The following is a 27477-nucleotide window of genomic DNA, read 5'->3' as shown; positions in this document are numbered from 1 at the left end:
TGTCTGTGACAGGAAGTGTCATGACTCAAAAGTGAGGCACACAGCAGACGTGCTGGGTTGGAAATGGCCGTTTCTGCACAGCCACTACTCTGACCATGTAGCCACATGTGGAGAAATTACACCATGCATCATTGCACCATTGGCCCTGCCAAAAGAAGGACTGGGACTGAAGCATATCCCGGAAAACAACAACTTTCATCTGACATAAAATCTTGGGATAAGATTGTATCACTTGTAGTTTTATCATTTAGAGAACAATCTTAGGGAGTTTCATCCGGGGATTCTGGTTTTCTGCTTTATGGAACAAATGCAGTGAAACTTTATTTTTAGATTCCTTTGATCAGACACCATTGTTCTTAATTCAAAACTCCAGGATAAAATTACATTATTTAAAGGGCAAGACAATGAAATTGATTACAATGCTGTCTTATCCCAAAATAACTTCAATAACAACTTGCATTTTTGAAATATAACTACATGCCGTGGGATGAACTAAGCACTTTCTTAGCATTTAACTCATTTAATCCTAACATTAATCCTATGAGGTAGGTATTACTATTATTGCCATATTACAGAGAAGAAACTAAGGCTCAGGGATATGAAGTGAATTCCCCAAGGTCATGCAACTCAGTGTCAGCAACACTGCAGTATTTGAAAGCAACACTCTTAAACCCTTTCTGTATTCCAATTCTACCACACAAAATTCAACAAAGACCATAGTATTAGAATATGGAAATAATAATATAGATCTTATACGAGGTATACTAGAAGTAAAATATACTAGAAGTAAAATGATTCAATAAGCATAGAAGTGCAATGATTAAATGAATGAAACAGCTTTTACAAAAATCTCCATTCTCTGTATGCCACCACAGAACCCCTCCATCAGCTTCTGTTCCTTATTCTCCATCCCACACTAATAAAATAAACATGACAACTTTCAAATGTTTTTGGAAAAGTGGTTCTCAAAGTGTATCCCCTGAAAACATGTGAGAGATGCAAATTCTCACACCCCTCTTGTTTTTAATGTAGGTTTGATTATTTTTTAGGTATGAAAAACCCAACAGATCAGGAGATCATTGCCATTGTAAAGATACTCTGGGGGGCACCTGGGTGGCTCAGTGAGTTAAGCGTCTGGCTCCTGATTTTGGTTCAGGTCATGATCTCATGGTTTGTGAGTTCAAGCCCCATGCCGAGCTCCATGCTGATGATGCAGAGCCTGCTTGGGATTCTCTCTCTTCCTCTCTCTCTGCCCCTCCTCTGCTTGCGAGTACATGCGCATTCTCTTGCCCTCCCTCTCTCTTTCAAAATAAACAAATAAACTTTAAAAAAGAAAAAGAAAAAGAAAAAAATACTTTGTTACACTCACAGATCATAAAAGGAGGGAGCAGGATGACATGGGAGGCACCAGGGGCGGTCAGGAGACACAGTGGCAGGTAACAGGCTGGGTAAGAACTTTTAGTTTGGTTTCTGCTGGAAGGAACAGAAAAGGTGAGCTAAACTGGTTTAGGACTAGCTAGTTTAAATAATTTCAGCAGGCTCTGGAGCACGAGAATTTTCTCTAGTTGTCTGGTACCTAACCCTAGGATGATTAGTTAAAATCATGGATAAAGTGATAGGACTTGGGCTCTGGACTGAGTGGTTTGCATTTGAAAAACATGCTCAAGAGTGAGTTGTTTACCATCTAGGAAGTGGCTGACACCAGATGAAACAGTCTCTCCAGGGTCAGCAAAACCCCAGATGTCAAAGCATCAGAATACAGAAAATAGAAGACAGGGTTACTGACCACTCCAGACCTGCTGATTAAAAAACTGAGTTGTGGATCAGGAGTCTGTTTCACAAACCCTCCAGGTGAGTCTGGTGCACATTATAGTTTAAGATCCACAGTTTTAGTATTTACTGTGTTTCACATAGCACAAGGAGCAGTAAGTACTTAGTACAGACCTGAATTTTTCCTTTTCTCAAAACTTAGCAACTTTAAGTATGTGTACCAAATGTATATCCATAGACTATTTCAAGAAACTATCTTTAAAGCATTAAATACACACCAAGACTTCTAATAATGCCATCTATCTTTATGTCCCCCAAACAGCTGTGTGTCTAAATTAGAATAAAGACAAAGTTTTCAATAATAAATAGTACAATGAGACACTCCAGTGTACCCTTTAAAACCCTGTGATGTCAAAGACAGCTTCAGGGCCAAGGGCATTAGATAGTCTTTGGAGTTTCACCCTAGAAAGTTCCATGTAATTTGTTTTTCTAGATTTTTCCACTAACTTCTGAAGGACCTGCTTCTATGTTTGGTCAACAACAAGAACTGTGGGTAGTTTTATGTATATTGGGAAGATTATAGAACCCAACTTGTTACTCCCAAAACTTTTAAGTCCATGTTTTGAAAACAGAGTGATGTTGGAAAAGGAAAAAGAAGATTCATGACCCACTCCTAGCTGTGCTTTAATTAGTCATATGATCTTGGGCAAGTGAATAAATCTCTCTGGACTTTTGTTTTTCTCATCTGTGGTGCCAGGGTGCTGGATGAGAATATATTTCAAAGCAAATGTGATTCCGTCTATATTTAGAGGCAGAGAGAAACTTCTCATGAAAAATCCCTTGAAGGAGACAATGCTTTTTACCACAGTCAAATACTTTTCTACCTGCTCTGAGCTCTAAAATCTTCAGTAAAATTATTACTTGAGACAATCTTGTCTACATGTTTATCTATAAATAGGAGCTTTCATCTTGGCTACACATCAGAATCATGTGGGGGAGCTTTAAAAATGCCAATGTCTGGAACCAACTCCCAGAGACTGTTCTTGGCTGTGTCTTGGGCATTGGTATTTTTAAAAACTCCCAGGTAACTCTAATGTGCAGCCAGTGTTGAGAGGCAGAGGCCCAAAACAAGTCCTGGAGAATTTTTTAAATTGGAAAAGAACACACGGTAGTTAGTTCTACAACTATCTGAACATGTGGTGGGGTAAGTGGGGAAGTCACAATAAGTTTGGCCTCATCCCTGGAAAGAGAGGGACAGTGGTCAGAAACTAATTTCATGAATGATTCTCTGAGACAAGGCATAAGAGTGGGTAATATTCTCCCTTCTTCTGGTGGAAAACAGAAGTTATTTAGCTTAAAGAGTTTTGAAGAAAGTACATTTGCTCAGATATTAGTGTTCTCATAAAGGGTGATGGCAGGGGGCCATGTAAGTTCCCATCTATGAGGGAATTTGCAGGTAGCAGATAGTCTAGAGGGTATGCCATAGCAGGAGAAACAGCCATGATTGTGTCTGTGACACACCAACTGGAACACTTGGTTCTTCCTGAAATTCTGGCTGCAGGAAAAGAAAGAGGAGATTGACACAGGGCTGAATTCTTGAGCTATGGAGATGAAAACAAGTACGGTGTCCATGCCACCAATTCTTTACCCCTTTTGTATCCATATCCTTTATCAGGTAACCTTATAGTGCCCTCCCACTCTGTCTCTGAGCCATGTGACTTAGTTTGGTTAGTGGGATGCAAGCAGAGGGCTGAAAAATCACTCCCACTCTTAATCTTTACTTACATTTGTCATGTGAACATCCCACCCTAGATATGCTGACAGTCAATGGATCCCAAGGCATGTGAGCAAGGCCAGCTGAGGCAGACAGACTCTAAGGTAGCAACCAATGATTCCCACTTTATGGTATTCATAGCCTTATGTAATTCCATCCCTTTTAGTGTGGGTGGACCTATAACTTGCTTCTAACCAACAGAATGTGGCAAAGATGACAGGATCTCATTCCTATATTAGTCATACAAGATTCCATCTCAGAACAGTCACTCACCCTCCTGCTGGCTTTGAAGAAGGAAACACAAATATGTGAAATATGGAGAGGCCCATGTGGCAGGAAAGAAAATAAAACATGGGAGAGCTTTAGGAACCAAGGGCTTCACTTCTACAGCTGTAAGGAACTGAATTCTGCCAATAAAATGAGTGAATTTGAAGTACGCCCTTCCCCAGTCAAGCCTCCAGATGAAGACACAGCCTAGTCAGCACTATAATTGCAGTCTGGTAAGATCCTGAAGCAGAAAACATAGCTAAACCACACTCCAGTGCCTAACCCACAGAAACTGAGATAATAAATGCACATTGCTTTAAGGCACTAAATTTGCTGAAGAACCACTCAGGTGACCCATAGCTTTGTGAGCTAAATAAATGCTAGCTAACCCAACCCCCATATATGTGTGCAAGCCCAGCCAAGACCACCAGAGTAACCAAGCTAAATCAAATATGGCCACAGACACAGAAGTAAGTCCAGCAAAATCTTCCAAGTCCAGTGCGGATCATCTGAACACCACAAACTCATAAGCTAACTATTTATTGCTGTATGTGAGTGGGTTTTGTTATTGTTACACAGTATTACTGTAGCAATAGAAAACTGATACAACGACAGTGAAATTTAGCTATTTCCTTAGTTCTCAGAGACAAGTGATGCTTCAGGAAACTGGAAATTACATGTAATATAATGTGATAAAAATAAAATTAATCATAACTTGGATATTACTATCAAATATCTCAATGGAGAATTCCTGAAATCTTTAGTCATCATAAGAGAAATATCTCTGTCCTGGGACAGTTTGGATACTGTATTCTTTTATCATCCTTTGAAATTTGTTCATTCTGGTTCTCTCATATATGTATCACTAGAATGACCAATTCTTTATATCCAGTTTAAATTTATTTATTTATTTATTTTGATAGACAGTGAGAGAGAGTGCACAAGCAAGAAGGGGGAGGGAGGGGGCAGGAAGATAGGTGGGCAGGGAGAGGGAGAGGGAGAGGGAAAGGGAGAATCCCAAGCAGGTGCTGTGCCATCATCATGGAGCCCAAAGTGGGGCTTAATCTCACAAATTGTGAGATCATGATCTGAGATGAAATCAAGAGTTAGAAGCTTAACTGACTGAGCCATCCAGGTGCCCCCTATATCCAGTTTTTAATATTGCAGAGAAATAGCTATAATTCTAAAAATGTATGCTTCATGTGCACATACACACACAACCACTAACTGAATATTCAGAGTTCTTGCTACTGCTCTTCGTATATGTAATTAGTGGTATATGCAATCAATGGTGTGTGTGTGTGTGTGTGTGTGTGTGTGTGTGTAAAATCAATGCAGAGAAGTAGCTACAACTCCCAAAATTTATGCTTTATGTACACATACAAACACAACCACTAACTGAATATCCAGGGTTCTTGCTACAGTCCTTTGTATATGTAATCAATGGTACAATTTAAGGGTTTGGTTCTTCCAATATTTGCTCTAAAATTCTAGCCACTAGTACTAAGTATCAGGGACGCTGATACAGTCATCTCAGACAGTGCAATGTTATTAACTCAGTTCTGAGGCCTCTATGCATCTCAGGCTCTTTCTCTTTCCAAAATAAATACACATATTCTCCATTCTGGCAGCTAGAGATTTATACTATCCAGTCTTAGTGGATAAAGAAGAATTTTCAGGTTGAGTCTGCCCTGAAAAGGAATTTTATGGTATGTAGCAAAAACAAACCTAGAATGTTTCCAGTACTTAAATATTCAATATTCACCCAGATGCACCTTCCCTTAGAGTTAATCTAAATTGATTAAAGTCATCTCTATATAGGTTAAAGTAGCCATCCTGTGGAGATTACTCCCATAAAAGAACAGTGTACAATGAGACATCACTACTGAGACAGGGGAAATTATGCAATAATTTTAATGTTTTGGGATTTTTTGTTTTTGGGGTTTTTTTTGCACACCAATGAAAATGGCTAAAATAAAACCACAAGCAAAATTAAGTTTTGGCAAGGGTGTGCAGGAACTGGAGCTCTCACTGCTGGTTAGCATGTAAATCACATAGCCACTCTGGAAAACTGTTTGGCAGTATTTGCTAAATATGAATGCATACACACCTGAAAAACCAATAGTTTTCAACTCCAACAAGATTCATGCATATATTCACCACCACAGTCTTGTGCAAGAAATATTCATAGTAGCACTATTCATAACAACCAAAACGGAGAACAACCAAAATGTCAATGACATTTGAATCAGTAAATAAATTGTGGTTAATTTATACAATGGAATACTAAAGAAAAATACTAAAGAAAACTTATTCAGAATAAATAATTTTATTTATTGATGAATTTTATTAATGAATAAAATTATTCATTCTGAATAAATTTCAAAGCACATACATGAGTGCACCTCACAAACATGTTAAGTGAGTGAAACCAGACACAAAAGACTACATTCTACGTGATTCTATTTATGTCAAACACAGGCAAAATTAGTCTATAGTACTAGAAGTCAGGGTAGTGGTTGTCTTCGGGGGGAAAGGATGGTAGTAACTGGAGGGTAACATAGAAAAGGTCTGGGGTGTTGGTAATGTTTCTTTTATTAAGTTTGTTTTTTTGTTTATTTTGAGAGAGAGAGAGAGGGAGGGAGGGAGGGAGGGAGGGAGGGAGAGGTTATGCACAAGTGTGAGTATGGGAGGGTCAGAGAGAAAGGGAGAGAGAGAATCCCAATCAGGTTCCACACTGACATTGCAGACCCCAATATAGGGCTCCATCTCATGAACCAACCTGAGCCAAAATCAAGAGTTGGATGCTTAAGCCATTGAGGCACCCAGGCACACAACTAATGTTTCTTAATCTGAGTGTTGGTTAAATTAGTGTATTTCATTTTTGAAAATTCATCAAGCTGTATACTTACACTGTATTACTTTCCTGTATATGAGTTATACTTTAATAAAAAGTCTGTATTTTTTTGAGATATAGTTAACACACCCTATTATGTTATGTTCAGGTGTACAACATAATGATTCCACAACCCCATGTTATGCTATGTTCACCTCAACTATAGCTACCATCTGTCACATAAAATGCTATACTGTATCACTGACTATATTCCCCACGCTGTACCATTCATTCATTCATGACGTACCATTCATGTACCTATGCTATAACTTATCCATCCTATAACTGGAAAACGGTACCTCCCACTACCCTTCATCCATTTTGCCCATTGCCTTTCAGGCACCACCACTTTGTTCTCTGTAATTACAAGTATGTTTCTGTTTTTGCTTTGATTTTTAGATTCCACATATAAATGAAATTACATGCTATATGTTGGTCTTTCTCCGACTTATTCCTCTTAGCATATACCCTCTAGGTCTATTCATGTTGTCACAAATGGCAAGATCTCATCCTTTTCATAGCTGAGTGATACTCCATTGTATGTATGTATGTATGTATGTGTGTGTGTATGTATGTATGTATGTATGTGTATACACACACACACACATATCTTCTTTATCCATTCATCTAATAGTGGACACTTAGGTTGTTTCCATATCTTGGCTACTGTAAATAATTGTAACAATAAACATAGGGCTGCATATATCTTTTCAAGTTAGTGTTTCATTTTCTTTCGGTAAATACCCAGTTGTGGAATTACTGGATCACATGATATTTCTATTTTTAACTTTTTGAGGAAACTCCACACTGTTTTTCACAGTGGCTACACCAATTTACATTCCCATCAACAGCGCCTGAAGGTTCCTTTTTCTCCTCATCCTCACCAACACTTGTTATTTCTTGTAAAAAGTTTATATTTTTAAAAATTGCTTTATAATACCAGAATTCATCTAATTCAGTACAATCTACTACGATTCTCCTTTGGTAACTTTAAGTCCACCTAATCTAAGACTGATGAGTAAACTGCTGAAGCCCCTACAAAGTAGTAGAGAAAACCTTATTACCTTTCTTTCCTTTCCCCAAATCTACTTCTACACAAAAATCAAGAGATTGCTGCCCTTGATGATAGAGATTTGACAGGCCACCCACCATGTGGTCACCTTAACTTATGAAAAGAGCTTTGACGCTGCTTCAAGGGTTGTGGGTAAATCATTCTTATAGTATGATAACTCCTTATCTTTCAAAGATCCCCTTCCATTCAGTGTAGCACAGCAATCTGTCACCAGCTCCAAAACTTAGGCCAGAAAGCAACCTCCCAGGTCAGAAGGACACAGCAGGAAAAGAAAGCAAACCTGGACTGAATAGGAAACTGCTCATGTATCAATAAGCACTTGCCATAGCTTTGAGCCTCCCCACAACTCTGTGAGTCTGAGAAAATGGTCATTTTTCTCATTTCACAACTGAGGAACAGGATCATGACTTTGGCCAGTCACAGAGCTGAAGAGCGGCATAAACTTGGTTCAAAGCCCACACAACAACCTTCCATCAATTCTCTTTGTCTTGCCAAATCTTCTCTTATGAGGCAAAGTAAGAATAATACCTACTCTGTTGGGATCACTCTTTGGAAACAGGTATCTTGAGAGCTAACTGCAGCAGACATTAGCAGCTATGTATTGCTCCCCTTTGCATTTAATTCCAGCATTTTTGAATTTACTGTCTTTTAATCATCCTTCTCTTACTTACATTTTCTTCTTCCTCTCTCTAGCGAGGACTTAGACCTGCCTATAGCACTCTAGGCATCATTGACTCCCTTCTGCAGGTCCTCAAGTTTAAGACACTGACATTACAAATCTGTTTTTCAGATGCTGTAAGTAGGAAACTGGTACCTATCCTACCAAGCTGTAGCAAATGATTTTTCTACAGCATTTTAAATAATAGCTTTAACTCCATAGGTCATTGCAAAATATAGACAGCTTTCACACACAGATTCTCGTTAGAAGCTGCAGTACCCTTTAAGGCAAGAATGCAGTCTTCATATTTCTAACATGAGACCTAGTACATGGGGTGCTCTCAATAAATAAATCCTTATTAAACTAATATAGATGATTCTTCCAACTACTCTGTAAGGGAAGCACAGCAGCCATTCCCAGTTTGAAGATGGAAAACATGGCCAGAGAGGATGTAAGTCTTAGCTCATGAGCCAAAGGAATACTCAATCCACACATCTGTGTTCAGGCCTGTGTTCATTGCATGTGTATCAAAACACCACCAGTTCTAGCAGTAAAATCGAATCACTTACAAGGCAATTGATTTCAAATGCCTGAAATGGCTTCCCGGGACCACTGAGCAGCATGCTCTGCAATCCAGCTGGAGAATCTATCTCACTGACCTCTTGCACCAAGGAATTCCTCTGGTTTCTATTTCTAACTTTTTCAATTATGCAACCCTGTTCCTAGGATGGGAGATTTGTTAACATGCTTGAGAATTTGTTGCCCTTCTCTTGAGTTAAGCCATCAATCATTAGACAAGAGACATTTCTCATCAGGGATCTAAGTCCTGGGCAGAACCTCTGGGTGGATATTGAACAGGCCAGTAGACTAGAACTTAAGGACAGCATCACCCATTATCCAGGAGGAAAAAGAAGTAAAGCAAAGTTTGTTCAAAGAGTGCCTGTTCTAACTATAAATTCAAAAAGCTTTATGAACATAAATCTCACTTACAACATTGAGACAAGTAGACAAACCAGTAGATACCACAATAAGGAAAATATGTTTATAAGACCTGGTGTGAGGCCAGGAATTAGCATGTTGAACAAGCATTACAGCTATTTCTAATGTGAAAGCTCTACCCTTTAAGAAAAATTAGGTGAATAATATTCTACATCTAAGTCCAGAACTAAAAGCCAAGCCAAAAGCCCTGATAGCAAACATAAAGAAGACCTTTTGACAACTCAAATTCCTCAGTGTCACCTTATGTGACCATAGGAGTGTGAGTCTCCTTATTTTTCTCAGTAAAGTGTCCATCATTTCACTGTTCTTAAATCAATCTTAGCCTCATCTCCTGATTTGCTCTGTATATCATGGAGGAGAGCCCTGCAGCCTCTGTTTTTCAGGTTCCTCTACCAGCTATCTTCATCTAGGTTCTCTCAATCAGAGGCCCTGCAGGAGGCTACAGGACAGAAAAAAAGGGAGAGGCAGGGGATTTCCCCCATTCTTTTCTTTTGTAGGCAGTGTCTCAGGCATCAATTGTGCCTTCCCCATGGCTTTGGTTCCTGCCAGAGAAGCCTACTGGGGCTCTAGTTTTTGCTGTGTGGCCTCAGCTCCCAGTCTCAGAGACACAATCTGCCCCCTTGTACTTCTAGCTCCAGGGATGGTAATGGCACCCTGATTTTACTAATCTCTGGTGCACTTCTTCAGCAGCCTCTACTTGGCATCTCAGATTTTCCATCAACTATGTGTTCAATTCTCTGCTTTAATTTTCTCTCATTTCAAATTACATTAGTTTCTGTTATCCTGAGTGACCCCTAACTGCTACCAACTGCTACCAACTGCTACGAGAGTACAATCATGCCATCCAGCTTGGACATCAACCGTAGGATCCCCACTGCAGCATCCCACAAAGAGGTGGTAAAGTCCTTACCTTTGACATCCAACACTTGCTGCTCACCAGCTGATTCTGGCTGCCTGGTTGGCCAAGCGACGTCCTCTCCCTATTCTTATCTCTCCCAAAGCTCTGGAATCAGAAACAAAACAGCACTGAGTTTTGGCCTGTCTTCTTACACTGACTCATCCTATTCCTCATATCTCCAAAATCTGATCTCTGCTAGGAACTGATAAATGAATTGAAAGTATATAAGGGCTGAAGCTGTTACATTTTAATAGGGGCCTTCAACATTAAACACAGAATGGGGAATAAAGGGAATTTCAACAGAGGCAAAGGGATAAACATTTTAGTACAAGTGAAACCTTTCTGAGGCACCTCAAAATTATACTTTGGAAGGAGTAGCCTATTCTGATAAGCAAAGAAGGTGACCAGTCTAACCTGGGACAGGGAGAGAGGAATGCTGATGGGAAGACAGAGAGAGACTATCCAGTCACTAAAGAGAAACTGACCTTAATTCAGTGCTTACTGCACAGAAGGCACAGTCCTAAATGCATTTGGTGTATTATCTCATTTAATTCTGACATCATGTGATATATATGGTTAATATATTTTTATAGGAAAACATAGAATAAGAAGTTTAAGTTATTTGCCCAATATTATTTACTTGTTGAACAGAGGGGCAAGGATTGAGTACAAGACTATGGGACCCCCATGCTCCATCACCTTCTGAATGTGAGTCAAACAACAGAGAAATAAAGTAAGAAGCAAACAGAGCTATCTTGGTATAAACGAGAGAACACAAAGCAGTACCTCTCCTTTTTCTTTTTTTCTGAAGTTTTCCGGATTTTGCATTTAAAGCACATACTTTTATGTTTGTTCCAGGAAAAGCCAATCACTCAGTGATGGGGACACTGCAGAGGCGACTGGCTTTAAGGGGGTGGGGGCACACAACATAATTAGCAACATGGGAGGGATTTGTTGTGTTAACACAGCCTGGTGGTGATTTTTTCAGGCGTGATGACTTTGCAAGGCTGGAGACATGCTTCCTCAGGAAGAGGGAGAGTGACAGAAACATTTCCTTTCCCTGGAGACAGGATTCAGCCGAAGCACGGTCATGAGGGAAAGACTTCACCAGCACACAATTTAACCCGTAGCCCTAGCAATGACAGTGTTATAATCTAAAGTATAGCTGACAAGTTCTATTCTCAGATGAGAATAATAATGCAGGGAGAGATTTATGCAGCATTTACTCTGCATGAAAATAAGGAAGATACCAAAACAAAACAAAACAAAACAAACAAACAAAAACCTGGTAGTGACAGCAGAGTAAAGAAAGCTCTCTAGGAAACACGATGATTCTAGTTTATGTTAGTCTCTCAAAGAAAGATAGTGGAGTGTTTGGTGGGGGGCCGGGGGAGGGGGGAGAGATGAATTCATCCAAACTCTGACAAACTGACAGCAAACGCAACTCAACTGGCATAAGACAAATTAAAAATTGTATTGACTCAATACCCATGACTGGTTTCAGGAACTATTACATCTAGGAACTCAAACAATGTCCACAGAACACTCAGGAATCATATCTGTTCTTGGTGGACTCCTTTCAAAACAGACTGCCACCACAACTCAACATGGCACTCAACAGCTCTAGAACCTTCTTTGTAATGCCAACAGACAGACAAGACCTTCTATATAGACCATATCCCTTCTATATCTCCTTCCATACCTCCTACATCTGCAGCAAAAGTGCTGGGATTTACTACAATTGGACAGATGTGGGTCACATGTTCATCTTTGATAAGGTGAATACCCTGGGATATGGGGTGGAGTCAGCTTTGCCCAAACTACATGACCTGGCTATGGAGGAAAAAAGGTCTTCAAGGAACATATGAATGTGATTACCAGAAGAGAGAAGATACTGCACAGAAAAACAAAAGAAAGGTCCAGCAGATAGGTAAATTATATGTGTAAGGTATTATAAAAAGAGATGGGACAGGAGGCTATGCTAGTATTTTTTAAATGTTTATTTATTTTTGAGAGAGACAGACAGACAGACAGAAGGGACAGAGAGGGAGACATAGAATGTGAAGCAGGCTCTAAGCTGTGAGCACAGAACCCGATGCAGGGCCCAAACCCACCAACCAATGAGATCATGATCCGAGCCAAAGTCAGACACTTAACCGACTGAGCCACCCAGGTGCCCCTGATAATTTTTTTAAAAATAAAGCTAGGAAAAGAGTATTGATTAAAAAAAAAAAAAAAACAAGAAGGGTCCATTTGTTTGTTCATTCATTCACTCACTCACTTATGTGATACTCGTTCATTTGAGTCTCTAGCAAGACCTGAATCCTTCCTCTATGCATCAAAGTGCTTCACCCTTACAACTAGCTCCAGTGGAGGCTTCCAACACGAAGTTCACATGCAATAAAATTTAATATTTTAAATTGAAGTTGTGAATAACAAGTAGTTAAAATGAGTGTTTTGGTGTGATATAAAGTGATTTCAGCCCTTCACATCCCTTCCCCATACTTACACTTATATTAACAGTAATATTAAGTAATATTCTTTTTTCAAGAAACATCCCCCAAATTAATTTGATTTATTTTTCTGTCAAGAACTAAAAATGTCAAATCTGTGAAATTTTTAAAATACTTTTTCATAAAAGTTATTTTAATATCTAAATCTTCTGTTTTTCAATCATTCAGAAATGGAGATACATATTTCAAGCATGCTTGTCTTCATTGAGTCAGTGAAAGTGGAGTCAATGGCACAAGAAATGGGACAAAGAGGAAATATACATTCTCCATTCTGTATTTGTTCTGCATTTTTCTTTTGCACAGTATCATTTGTGTCTCCAAACCCTAAGCAACTCAGGACAGGAGTGCGTATATTTGTTTTGTCACTGCCAGAGTTATCGTATGAACCACTTTGGCTTGCTGAGTTCAAGAAACAATAAATAACAATAACGAGAAAGAGCAGTTTGATGGCGTGACTCAGTGGAAGCCGAGAGGACTTGTGGCAGTTGACCCCCAACTGTAAAACTCACATTTCACATCAATTACAGAACTAGGTGTAGATTAGACAAGAAGGGAAGCCCACTTTCTTCTTTTTGATAGTACGATGCGATGATGTTGTGATGCCTAGAAGAGAAGAGCACAGTATCGCAGTGTGTTTCTGCCTATACAGACAGGGAAGAGGGCAGTGCTGCCAAGTGAGGGTGGCAGTGCCAACTTTGCCATAAACTTCTGCTGTCAGAGAACTTTGCAGCCAGGATCCATCATGGGGAATCACGCTCAGCTGAAAACATTTTTCCCTGCCACCTTACCTTGACCTCCTTCTGATTCACAAACAGCTAATTTTACCAATGATATGGGATTTGGAATGACTGTTTTCTGATAAAGGAAACTCTATACTGAACTGTATTTATTAATGTTCTTAAGCTGTTCTCAGAGTACAATCTTAGGCAGTTCCCAGTGAGAACACCACTCCTTTAAAATGAAGCATCAAGAATTACAAGAACTGGGGTACCCGGGTGGCTCAGTCGGTTGAGCGTCTGACTTCGGCTCGGGTCATGATCTCGCAGTTCGTGAGTTCGAGCCCTGCGTCGGGCTCTGTGCTGACAGCTCAGAGCCTGGAGCTACTTCAGATTCTGGGTCTCCCTCTCTCTCTGCCCCTCCCCTACTCATGCTCTGTCTCTCTGTCTCACAAATAAATAAACATTTTTAAAAAAAGAATTATAAGAACTCCCACTCTCCATTCAATAGATTTGCCTCACCCCTACCTGCAATAGGTTTCTCTTGGGATGTTCTCTAATGAGTAGTAAGGGTGTTCATTGCCCAAAATGCTATGGGTTTGGGCCTCCTTCAATATATGGTAGAAGTGACCAGTATTTCTTTACTATGAGGATGGTAGTGGGAATATTTCACTTGAAGGAGGTACAAATTCAGAAAGACTGCATTTCTGTTCTGGCTACAGTATACATTAATCATGCTATCGCTAAATGATCTTTTAAACAGGACTGTCCTAAAAATTCATTTTGTCCCCTGATGGTAGGACTTAAAGTATTTTGACTTTGGCATTTTTTCCTGGTAGAAATTAGGCAAGAGAGAGGCTTCTCTCCCAGAGGCTGTCTCTCTACTGCCCATATTGGTTCTGCAATTCCACTTTAGGAATGCTTCTGATTCCTTCAGCTCTTCCAGATTATTCTATGCTGACCAGGAGTTGAAGAGTGATTTATGGCTTTTTCCTGAAGATGTGGGTATACTGCTTAGGTGGAGGAGTTGAAGTAAAAATTTGTCAAGACAGTGTATTCAAGGGCAGGAGAACTATCAAGGGATATAGGAAGGGTGCTGCAAAGCTAACTGGAATTAAAAAGACAGGAAGCCTTCTTTCTATAAATTAGGCAGAGTCCTAACCTTACAGATATCAACTATACGCCTGAAGCATTCAACACAATACATTAATTAATCACTTCTGAGCCAAGCTTCAGGCTTCATAGTGCCATGTGATAATGTCCAAGAATCAAAACGACAACAGAAGCTGCTAAGTTTCAACAAAAGCATTCCCTCTACCTCTTGAGCATACAGATAAACTACATTTCCCAGACTCCCTTGAAGTTAGAATGACCTTGTAACCAAATCCTAGCCAATGGAATGGAAGCAGAGGTGCTATGTGCCATTTCCAGCCTGGTTATAAGAATCTCCCAAGCAATTCTCCAAATTCTTTCTTCTCTCTTCTGCCATACAAACGCAGAGAATTCAGCCAAGAACTAAGATGATCTAGAAGAAGGGAAGCCACAGTGTAAAAGCCTGAGTCCCTGAATAACCCTGTGAAAGATCTTCTCATCAGAAATATCTATATTGTGCTTTTTATGAACAAAAATAAACTTGTATTGTGTTAAGCTGCTGAGATTGAGATGTTGGTGATGTTCGCTAGAACAAGCTAGTGTTCCTTAATCTGACCACCCCTTTCCCCAAAAAAGATTTAGAAAATAGAAAAAAAATGCCTATAAAAAGATATTTGCAAGTGCCAGTAAGCCAAATCTGACCCGTGGACACAACAGACATTTTGAAGTGTTTTATGTGCTACTTTCAAAATTATAAGGTGCTAAACACATGTCAGTGGTGGCTAGTGTTATGCCAACCACCAATTACAGTGAAATCTACTTCCAAAATTCCAAAGATATGGTATAGGCCCAAAGAATTATCTTAATAATTCCTCTGAGGTCTTCCAAAAGCAGCCATGGTTTCAATGACCATCTAGAAATTAGAGTCAAGCATTAGTACTACACAAAATAGAATCAGTGGGTTCACAGGCGACAAAAGGAATTTACCAGCTGTACTTTATGTCCTAAGAAATTCACACTCATCATTAAGAAACAATATTGCAAACTGAGTATATCACCATTTGACAACCACCATAGTAATAACTGCTCCAGTCAAGAATCACCATTGGATACTAAAACTAGTGAGTAAAAGTTTATTGAGAAAGTCTATCAGACAAAATCACCATTAGACAAAGACCACAGTAATAACTTTTGCTGGCAAAATCCATTAATAGGTATTAATATTAGTGGTGAAAGTTTGAGGAGAAACAATATATTTGCATAGTCTCCAAATATGCCCTCCAAATATTGACCAGTTTATAATGGGAAAAGCAGTAACTTTATCATGGAGAAACCTAGCAGACACCACCTTAACCAAAAGGTCAAGGTTAACATCATCATCAATAAGACTTATCAGCATGATGTTCCTCCTGATATTGTGCATTGACAAAAACACATTCTGTGTGGCATTCTTGCCATGAGTGCATAACCCAGCCTAATCAGGAGAATATAGCAGACAAACTCTGAGAGTCTAAAAAACAAGTAACAACCCTTATTACAAGTGTCAAAGTGGGGTGCCTGGGTGGCTTAGTCGGTTAAGCGTCCGACTTCAGCTCAGGTCACAATCTCACGGTCCGTGAGTTCAAGCCCCGCGTCGGGCTCTGGGCTGATGGCTCAGAGCCTGGAGCCTGCTTCCGATTCTGTGTCTCCCTCTCTCTCTGCCCCTCCCCCATTCATGCTCTGTCTCTCTCTGTCTCAAAAATAAATAAACATTAAAAAATTTTTTAAAAAATAAAGTGTCAAAGTCACAAAGACGAGGCAATACTGAAGAAAAATCATATATCAGAGGCAATATGGGATCCTACTTTGGATCCCATACAGAAAAAGCATTGGGGGGGGGGGACTGATTAAATTCTACTAAGATCTGTATTTAAGAGTGCTGTGCTCATGTTAATTTCCTGATCTTGACAATTGCACTATATTTCTGTAAACTGCTAACATAAGGGGAAGCTGGATACAAGGGATACTGGAACTCTGTGCAATTTTTGTAACTTTTCTGTGAACCTAAAATTATTTCAAAAAATATTTCAAGTATCTCCCTATAAGATATTTAACTACAAAAGGAAAAATAGTAACTTTACAGAGGAGATGCCTAGCAGATACCACCTTAGGTAAGTGACAAATGTTAATATCACCATTAATGGGACAAAATGAGTATCAAATGTCTCCTGATATGATGCACTGAGAAAAATTTAGCATCACTTATGTGATGCTATTGACAAAAACAAAATGTAGAACTTGAATTTAAACATGAGGAGACTACAAGGAAAATTCATGTTTATGGACATGCTGCAAAATGACTGATTCATACTCTCTAAAAATGTCAAGGTGCACATTACATGAGAATATTATGAAAGATTATATACCAACAAATTGGACAACCTAGAAGAAATGGATAAATTCCCAGAAATATATAAACTACCAAAACTGAATCAGAAAGAAGTAGAACATTCGAATAGATCAATTACCATTAATGAAATTAAATCAGTAATTTAAAAACTCCCAACAAACACAAGTCCGGGACCAAATGGCTTCACACATGAATTCTATGAAAGATTTAAAGAAAAGTTAATACCTATTCTTCTCAAACTATTCCAAAAAATAAAAAAGGAAGGAAAACTTCCAAATTCATCCTACAAGGACTGCATTACCCTGATACCAAAACCAGATAAATACACTACAAAAATATCTCTGGTGAACACAGGCCAATATCTCTGATGAACACAGATGCAAAAATCTTCAATAAAATATTAAAAAACTGAATTAAACAATACATTAAAAAAATTATTCACCACAGTCAAGTGGGATTTGTTCCCAGAATGCAAGAGTGGTTCAATATTTGCAAATCAATGTGATACATCACATCAATAAGAGAAAGAATAAAAACCGTATGATTATTTCAATAGATGCAGAAAATGCATTTGACAAAATACAACATCTATTCATGATTTTCAAAAAAAAAAAAAACCTCAGCAAAACAGGTTTGGAGGGAATATACCTCAGCATAATAAAGGCCATATATGAAAAACTCACAGCTAACATCATACTCAATGGGGGAAAAACTGATAGCTTTTCCCCTAAGATCAGGAACAAGACAAGGATGTCCACTCTCAGCACTTTTATTCATCATGGTATTGGAAGTCCTAGCCTAGCCTAGTCCACACCAATTAGACAAGAAAAAGGAATAAAAGGCATTCAGATAGGTAAGGAAAAAGTAAAACTTTCACTACGTGCAGATGACATGACACCATATATAGAAAATCCTGAAGACTCCACAAAAAACTACTATAACTGGTAAATGAATTCAGTAAGGTCATAGGACACACAAATCCATTACATTTCTGTACACTAAGAGAAATTAGTGGGTACCTGGGTGGCTCAGTTGGCTGAGTGTCTGACTTCAGCTCGGGTCATGATCTCATGGTGTGTGAATTTAAGCCCTACATCAGGCTCTCTGCTGTCAGCACAGAGCCTGCTTCAGATCCTCTGTCCCCCTCTCTCCCTGCCCCTCCCCTGCTTGTGCTGTCTCTCTCAAAATAAATAAATAAACTTAAAAAAAATTAAGAAAGCAATCCCATTTATTATTGCACTAAAAATAAAATACCTAGCAATAAACTTAACCAAGGGGGCGAAAGACCTGTACCCTGAAAACTATAAACCAATACAGAAAAAAAATTGAAGATGAAGAAACAACTGGAAATATATTCCATGCTCATGGATTGAAAGAACAAATATTGTTAAAATGTCCATACTACCCAAAGCAATCTACAGATTTAATGTAATCTCTATCAAAATACCAACAGCATTTTTCTCAGAACTAGAACAATCTAAAATTTGTATGGAATCACAAAAGACCCTGAACAGCCAAATGAATTTTGATGAAGAAAAGCAAAGCTGGATGTATCACGATTAGAGACTTCAAGTTATACTACAAAGCTGTAATAATCAAAACAGTACTCTACTGGCACAAAAACAGACACATAGATCAATAGAACAGGATAGAAAGCCCAGAAACAGGGGCACCTGGGTGGCTCAGTTGGTTAGGCATCTGACTTTGGCTCAGGTCATGACCTCATGGTCTGTGAGTTCAAGCCCCGCATTGCATTGGGCTCTGTGCTAACAGCTCAGAGCCTGCAGCCTGCTTTGGATTCTCTCTCTCTCCCTCTCTCTCTCTCTCTCTCTCTCTCTCTCCCCTCTCTCTGCTCCTCCCCCACTCACACTTTGTCTCTCTCTCTCTCTCAGAAACAAATATTTTTAATAAAAAATAAAAGAGAGCCCAGAAACAAACCCACAATTATATGGTCAGTGAATCTTCCAACAATAGAAGAATATGCAATGGAAAAAAGACAGTCTTTTCAACAAATGGCATTGGGAAAACTGGACAGCTACATGCAAAAGAATGAAATTGGACCACTCTCATAACACCATACACAAAAACAAACTCAAAATGGATTAGAGACCTAAACGTGAGACATAAAACCATAAAAATCCTAGAAGACAACACAGGCAATAGTTTCTCCAATACAGACCATAGCAACATTTTTCTAGGTATGTCTCCCAGGAAGATAGGCAAGGGAAATAAAAATAAACTATTGGGACTACATCAAAGTAAAAAGCTTCTGCACAGCAAAGAAAACAATCAACAAAACTAAAAGACAACCTACTGAGTGAGAGAAGATATTTGCAAACCACATACCTGATAAAGGGTTAGTATCCAAACAACATAAAGAACTTCTAAAACTCAACACCCAAAGAAATAAATAATCCAATTTTAAAAATGGGCAGAAGACATGAACAGACATTTTCCAAAGACTATACAGATGGCCAACAGACACATGAAAAGATGCTAAACATCACTCGTAATTACAGAAATGCAAATCAAAACTACAGTAAGGTATCACCTCACACCTGTCAGAGTGGCTAAAATAAAAAATGCAAGAAACACCAAGTGTTGGCAAGGATGTGGAGAAAAAGGAACCCACATGCACTGCTGGTGGGAACGCAAACTGGTGCAGCCACTCTGGAAAACAGTATGGAGGTTACTAAAAAAATCAAAAATAGTACTACCCTACAATCCAATAGTCACACTACTAGGTACTTTTACCCAAGGAATACAAAAACACTAATTCAAAATGATATATGCACCACTATGTTTACTGAAGCATTATTTACAATAGCCAAATTATAGAAGCAGCTCAAGTGTCCATCAACAGATGAATGGATAAAGAAGATATGATATGTAAAAACAATGGAATATTATTCCACTTAATAATTTATATTATTATTCCACTCAATAATGTAGTATTATTAAAAAGAACTAAATCTTGCCATTTTCAATGACATGGATAGAGATAGACAGTATTATGCTAAGTGAAATAAATCAGAGAAAGACAAATACTGTATGATTTCACTCACAGGTGGAATTTAAGAAACAAAGCAAATGAACAAAGGGAAAAAAGAGACAGAGACAAACCAAGAAATAGACTCCTAACTGTAGAGAACACACTGATGGTTACCAGAGGGGAGGTGGGTGGGGGGACGGGGGAAACAGATGTAGGGGATTAAGAGTACATTTCTCATGATGAACACTGAGTTAATGTACAGAATTGGTGAATCACTATATTGCACACCTAAAACCAATATACCACTGTATGTTAACTATACTGGAATTAAAATTTAAAAAAAACTTTTAAAAAATAAAAATAAACAAAATGTCAAGGTGTGGAAAATAAAGACTGAAGGACTGCTTCAGATTAAAGATGTAAGAGGTATGGCAACTAAAGGCAACAAATGACCCTAGATTAAATCCTGGACCAGATTTCATTTTCTTTTGTTATATAGGAAATGAGACAACTGATGAAACTGAATAAAGTTTGCCAATTAGATAACAGATCTTTATCACCTTCAATATTGATTTTGATTATTGTTCTATGGTTATAAGAGAAAGTCCTTGTTTTTAGGAACTATCCAGTGAAGTGCTTGAAAGTAAAACATCAATTAATCTCAAACAGTTCAGAAAACATTATCCACAGTCACACATACATACATATAAGGAGATATACATATACATACATTTGGGTGAAGGACTTATGGGAAATTTTTCCTAATGTTCTTATCAATATTCTATAAATCTCAAATTATTTCACAATAAAAATTTTAACAATAAGAAACCAATTTTTCAAGACACATTGCCTTCACTCAAGAACCTAATATTTTAGTTGGGAGATTTCAAAAAAAAAAAACACAAAAAAACACAGGCATTGAAGTATTAGGTAGTCAGCATAGCAGAGGCTAATTTTTATTACTTACTGAGGATATACCGATAAATAATACTATTGTCAAGTGAAGGAGAGGATATGGGATAATGGCAAATTGTCAAAAGAAGTGTCATGGAGAAAGAAGGGTCATACCTGGACATTGGAGAATGAAGAATTATGACCAAAAACAGAGGTAGGAGTTCCTAGGCAAGAATACTACCTTGGGAGAAGATAAGTGGAAAGAATGCCCATGTCCTTTCTGGACAAAATCAGAAACAGGCTTATTGGGTCCATGATGTGTCTAGAGATGTCAGAAGTAACACTAAGTTTATCTCCTGGAAGATAACACTGCCAAAGGCATTTAGGTAAGCTTATGATAACTCAGTTTTTAGGTTTCTTTATCCACAGAAAAATAAGGAATTAAAGTGTTTTTAAGTAGGTATGAGAGGTACCAAGTATTTTATAGATAATAAATCTGTGAAAGGTTAATTAGAATGGGGAAGACTGTCAAAGTAGAAAAACTACAGGCATATTCCCACTTATGCGAAGGGGTGATGAGAACAATATATTCCTGGAAATAGGAGGGTCAATGGAATTAGTATATATGAGGTAGTATAATAACCTATGGAAATTTGTGACCAACAGAACTATTTACTTTCTATCACTGACATATAAAATCAGGAGTGTTTGGCTAACTTTATCTTCATAGTATTCTTAACTATTTTTCTAATAGTGGGAAAGGCAGGAATAGAACATAAATACATTCATATAAGGCTCCCCTCCTTGAACAGCTACAACATTCACTTGTATTTTACCCATTAAAATAAGTGTAGGTATCTGTCTTTGGTAAAGTTACCTCCTGGGGACCCAAAGACCATAACAGAAGAAGTAAACAAAGGAAAACCATTTGACATGTTAAGTGACATTGGCTGAGAGTTGAGGGTAGGCTTGATAACCAACAAGAAAGAATTAGAAATATACAACGAGGTCGACCTGATGTAGAAAACTATCAAGGTCATTGTGATGGGTTTCCTTGGCTAGGAACATGGTGTGGAATGTTAAGGAAGGCAAACCTGAGTGTAAGATTGAGTATAACACACAAATTGTGAAAGTGGACCTCATACAGTTTCTACTCAAAACTGTGGGAAAAAAACGAATTTTATCAAGAAGGAAGCATATACAGAGGAACAGACTTTAGGAACTTTCTTAGGGATGTTCTTGTTGAGAGAAAGAAATAGCCTGAAAGGTCAGAAGAGATCCTAGTAGGTGTAATTCATAGAAGCCAGGAAGTGTTCATTATTTCAAAGAGAAGTTGATCAAACTTAACTCATCTCTAAAATAGTTTGAAGACTGTGAAGAGAAAATACTTAATACCAACATACATTTAAATCTCAAATACCCAGTACATTGCTACACAAAATCAATGTGTCATCTGTCAGTTCTACGCCTTATCAATTTGGTTCAATTTGTGTGTACTTCTGTATTAAAATTTGTTTTTAAATATTTTTTGCATTTTGGGAGTACTATTTACATTTTCAGTGATCTGAACATCAGGAAAAATACATATCTTTAATATAAAAATGATCTCCAAAGACAAATAATTTTGCCTGAACTTATTAAATACTTTTTTTCCCAACACTGAATTCCCAATAAAATATTTTTGATGAAGTATTTTTTAAATTCTGGCAACTCTCTTACTAATATGAGATGACAGGAGTATCTGGGTGGTTCAGTCAATCATCCAATTCTTGACTTCAGCTCAGGTCATGATCTCAAAGCTTGTGGGATTGATCCTTGTGTCAAGCTCTGCACTGACAGCATGGAGCCTGTTTGAGATTCTCTTCCTCTCTCCCTCCCTCCCTCCATCTCTGTGCTTCCCCATGCATGAGCGCTACTCCCTCTCCCCTTCTCTCAAATTAAATAAACATTTAAAAAATATAGGAGATGTGACAAACATAATTATTGATCATAACTATTCAAATTGCAAAATATTTAATCATCATTTGAATAAATAATGTCAAGATTTTCATACCATGAGTCAGAATATTGAAGCTGAGAGTACAATATGACTTACCTAGGACCAGATCTATACCTAAAACCAGAAACCTTCTAACCACTTCTCTTGCTCTGGAATAAATCTAGCTTACAAGCATGTTTTGGGCCTGTTCAGTGTTCTCCTTCAAAAACTGAATAAGTCTCAACATCTAAAAACGTAAGAGATTTACTACTTCTTTAGAAAAAATGGGAGGTGCATCAGTGCTGCAACTTTTGATAGAGTATGAGCTTTCCATTTTAGCACAGTCCCCACCATTCCAAATTGTTTTTTCATTCATTTATGATTCATGCCTGGCTGTTGTAGGCACTTACGTTTGTAAACCCTGTCTGGAATCTGCTAAAGAGGGTAAGGGAAAATACCACTCCTAAACATTTTGCAAACAATAAAAATTGGTGGAAAAGGCTTGAATTATTGGGAAATAAAGCAAAAGTACATCTTCCCGCACTTTTTTTTTCTTAAAAGGACCATCTTCTCATCCTGCTAATCTGTGATTTTGCATGACTTGCATCAGAGAAGCAAAAACTGCCCAGAAATTATTTTAAATTCTAGTGCCTGGATAACGCTAGACTTTTCTTACCACCACCACTTACCTTCTCTAACAAGGAGGAAAAAAAAAGATGTTCTTCAGTAAACGAATAAATAAACCATGGTATATCCAGACAATGAAATATTCACCACTAAAAGGAAATGAGGTATCAAGGCATGAAAAGACATGGAGGAAATTTAAATGCATATTACAAAATGAAGAAAGACAATCTGAAAAATCTCTATACTTATGAAATGGCAAAACATGGAGAAAGTAAAAGGTTCAGTGGTTCCTATGGGTTAGAAGAGAAAGAGGTATGAATAGGAGGTGCACAGAAGATTTTTAGGGCAATGGAACCACTCTGTATATTATAATGGTGCAAACATGTCATTATACATTTGTCTAAACTCATAAAATGTACATTAAAAGTGAATCCTAACGATATTTAAGTGATAATGATGTGTCAGTGTAGGTTCATGAATTGTAACAAATGTACCACTCAGGTGGGGAATGTGTGTGTGCAGAGGTTGTATGAAAAATCTCTGCACCTTCGTCTCAATTTTGCCATGAACCTAAACTTTCTCTAAAAAATCAAGTCTATTTTATGGCATGATACTCTATGTAGAAAACCTGAAAGACTCCATTAAAAAACTGGTAGAATACATGAATTCAGCAAAGACACAGGATATAAAATCAACATATAGAAATCTGCTGCATTTCTATATACCAATAATGAAGCAGCAGAAAAAAAATCAAGGAATCGATCCCATTTGTAATGGCACTAAAAATAATTACATACCTAGGAATAAACTTAACAAAAGACGTAAAAGATCTGTATTCTGAAAACTATAGAACATTTATGAAAGAAATTTAAGAGGACACAAAGAAATGGAAAAGCATTCAATGCTCATGGGTTAGAAAAACAAATATTGTCAAAATGTCTACACTACCCAAAGCAATCTACACATTTAATGCCATCCCCATCAAAATACCACCAGCATTTTTCACAGAGCTAACAAACATTCCTAAAATATGTATGGAACCACAAACACCCTGAATAGCCAAAGTAATCCTGAAAAAGAAAAACAAAACTAGAGGCATCATGATTCCAGACTGCAAACTACATTATAAAGCTATAGTCATCGGGGTGCCTGGGTGGTTCGGTCAGTTAAGCATCTAACTCTGGATTTCTGCTCAGGTCATGAGCTCATGGTTCCTGAGATCGAGCCCAAGGTCAGGGTTCTGACAATGCAGAGCCTGCTAAGGATTCTCTCTCGCCCTCTCTCTGTCCCTCACCCAGTCATGCTGTCTCTCTTAAAATAATTTTTTTTTAAAAGCTGCAGTCATTAAGACAGTGCAGTACTGGCACAAAAACAGACATATAGATAACTGAAACAAAACAGAAACTCCAGAAATGTACCTAAAATATGATCAACTAATCTTTGAAAAAGCAAAAAAGAATATCCAGTGGAAAAAAGACAGTCTCTTCAACAATGGTGCTGGGAAAACTGAATAGTGACATGAAGAATGAAACTGGACCACTTTCTTAAACCACACACAAAAATAAATTAAAAATGGATGAAAGACCTAAATGTGAGAAAGGAAACCATCAGAATCCTAGAAGAGAACACAGGTAGAAACCTCTTTGACCTCGGCCACAGCACTTCTTTCTAGACATATCACCAAAGGCAAGGGAAACAAAAGAAAACATGAACTGTTGGGGCTTCATCAAGACAAAAAGCTTCCACATAGCAAAGGAAACAATCAACAAAACTAAAAGGTAGTTTATGGAATGGGAGAAGATATTTGTAAATGACATATCATATAAAGGGTTACTATCTAAAATGTATAAAGAACTTCTCAAACTCAACACACAGAAAACAAATAATCCAGTTAAGACATGGGCAGAAGACATTTTTCCAAAGATGACATCTAGATAGCTAAGAGACACATGAAAGCTGCTCAACATCACTCATCATCAGGGAAATACAAATCAAAACCACAATGAGATACCACCTCACACCAGTAAGAATGGCTAAAATTAACAAGAAACAAAAGGTGTTAGTGAGGATACAGAGGGTAGGGAACTCTCTTGCACTGATGGTGGAATGCAAACTGGTGCAGCCACTCTAGAGGACAGTACGAAGATTCCTCAAAAAGTTAAAAATAGAACTACCCTATGATCCACCAATTGCACTATCAGGTATTTATCCCAAGGACAGAAAAATACGGATTTGAAGGGGTACATGCACCCCAATGTTTACAGCAGCATTGTCAGCAATAGTCAAACCATGGAGAGAAAGCCCAAATTTCCACCAACTGATATATGGACAAAGAAATTATGATGTACACACACACACACACACACACACACACACACACACAATGGAACATCACTCAGCCATCAAAAAGAATGAAATCTTGCCATTTGCAATGATGTAGATTGAGCTAGAGTGTACTATGCAAAGCAAAATAGGTTAGAGAAAGCCAAATACCATAAAATTTCACTCATATGTGGAGTTTAAGAAACAAAACAGATGAACACATGGGGGAGGGGGAAAAGAGGGAAACCATAACAGACTTTTAATGATAGAGAACAAACTGAGGGTTGATGGAGGACGGTGGTTGGGGGATGGACTAGATGGCCGACTGGTACTAGGGAAGGCACTTGTCATGATGAATATTGGGTGTTGCATGTCAGTGATGAATCAATCACTGAATTCTCCTGAAACCAATATTGTGCTATATGTTAAGTAGAATTTAAATAAAAATTTGAAAAGAAAAAAATAACAAAGTCTATTTTTAAAATTGGAAGGACACATCTGAAGAATGAAATTTCTTTCAAAAGATTTATCTTTTTTTTTATCACCACTTGTATTTTTTTCAAGTTATTTAATTATCTTAGATCTTTTGCAACTGCTACATAACATCTAGCTGATCTCCTGAATTTGATTATTTCTGCCATTCTGAAATAAGTTTCAACTGGAAAATCGATAGTAGTTCCAATATAAGTGATATCAAAAGACATTCTTAAGACATTCATCTTTAGAATTACACCCCAAATCACAGCAGTAAGAAAGAAAAGTCTTTACAGGAAGCATTCAACAAAGTCAGAAGAGGCTCCAGAAATGCATTTAGCTTTGAACAATTACAAAACCATTAGAAAAATTCTCTTGGTTCCTCATGTTATTGAATACCAAAAAACAACCAGTTTGAATGATTTGTGCTTTTCATAATCTTTTGCTCATGTTAGCCTGCGGTAAACATTCCTGTTACACATGGGCTAGAAAGGTTATCATGAAAAAAACACTGTGTAGCATCTTGCTACTCAAAGTGTGGTCCACGGACCAGCAGCACCTGCACCGCTAAAAAGTTCAACGTAAATACAGTTCCTCAAGCCATGACCCAAACCGCCCTGAATAGAGACATGCAGTGAAACCCCAACTGAGGTGATTCTTATGCAAACCAGTTTCAGAAGTGTCGCCCACAGTGGGCTTCTAGGCTAAAACACTTGAATTTTTCTGATCCCCATTTCTTACCAATAAAATGGGAACAAAATAAATTCAGGGCTTCACAGCGGGCAGTGCTGACTCCTCACAACAGGGTGTCAGTGCAGGGTCTCGTGGCTGGGCCTCATGGCCGTGGTGGTGACTCGGTGGGGGCTCTTGACAGAGAGGCTGACCAACCTCCCGCGGAGCCTCACCCCTGTGCGCCGATCATGGCGGAGGGGCTGACCAACCTCACGTGGGCCTCACCCGCTGCACGTGGCTCATGGAGGAGGGGCTGACTGACAGAGCCTGGCGTCATGGCAAAGGGCTGACTGATGGCCCAAAGAGGCATCTCCTGCAGCCTCTTCCAGGGAGGAGCCCCCACGAGGAATCCCCGCGGCAGCTGGGTTCACAATGCACCTCCAGGCTCAGAGGTCAAGTTGGAATCGGGCAGGA

General features: G+C 38.3%; 1 long non-coding RNA gene across 2 annotated transcripts in view; it reads right to left on the bottom strand.

The window, feature by feature from the left end:
• LOC123384372 overlaps positions 1–27257 on the bottom strand; it is a 77376-nt gene extending 50119 nt beyond the window's left edge. Inside the window, exons 1-3 of one of the 2 annotated variants that reach the window (XR_006595380.1) lie at positions 27073–27257; positions 13357–13450; positions 10347–10439 (exon numbers count right to left, since the gene is read on the bottom strand). This is a non-coding gene — a long non-coding RNA (uncharacterized LOC123384372). The remainder of the gene's footprint in view (positions 1–10346; positions 10440–13356; positions 13451–27072) is intronic. The other variant, XR_006595379.1, reaches the window with a different exon arrangement.
• Between the last annotated feature and the right edge of the window lie 220 nt (positions 27258–27477).

This window comes from Felis catus, chromosome A3 (assembly GCF_018350175.1).
Source record: "Felis catus isolate Fca126 chromosome A3, F.catus_Fca126_mat1.0, whole genome shotgun sequence".
NCBI lineage: Eukaryota > Metazoa > Chordata > Mammalia > Carnivora > Felidae > Felis > Felis catus.
This window is presented reverse-complemented; position numbering and strand designations above follow the sequence as displayed.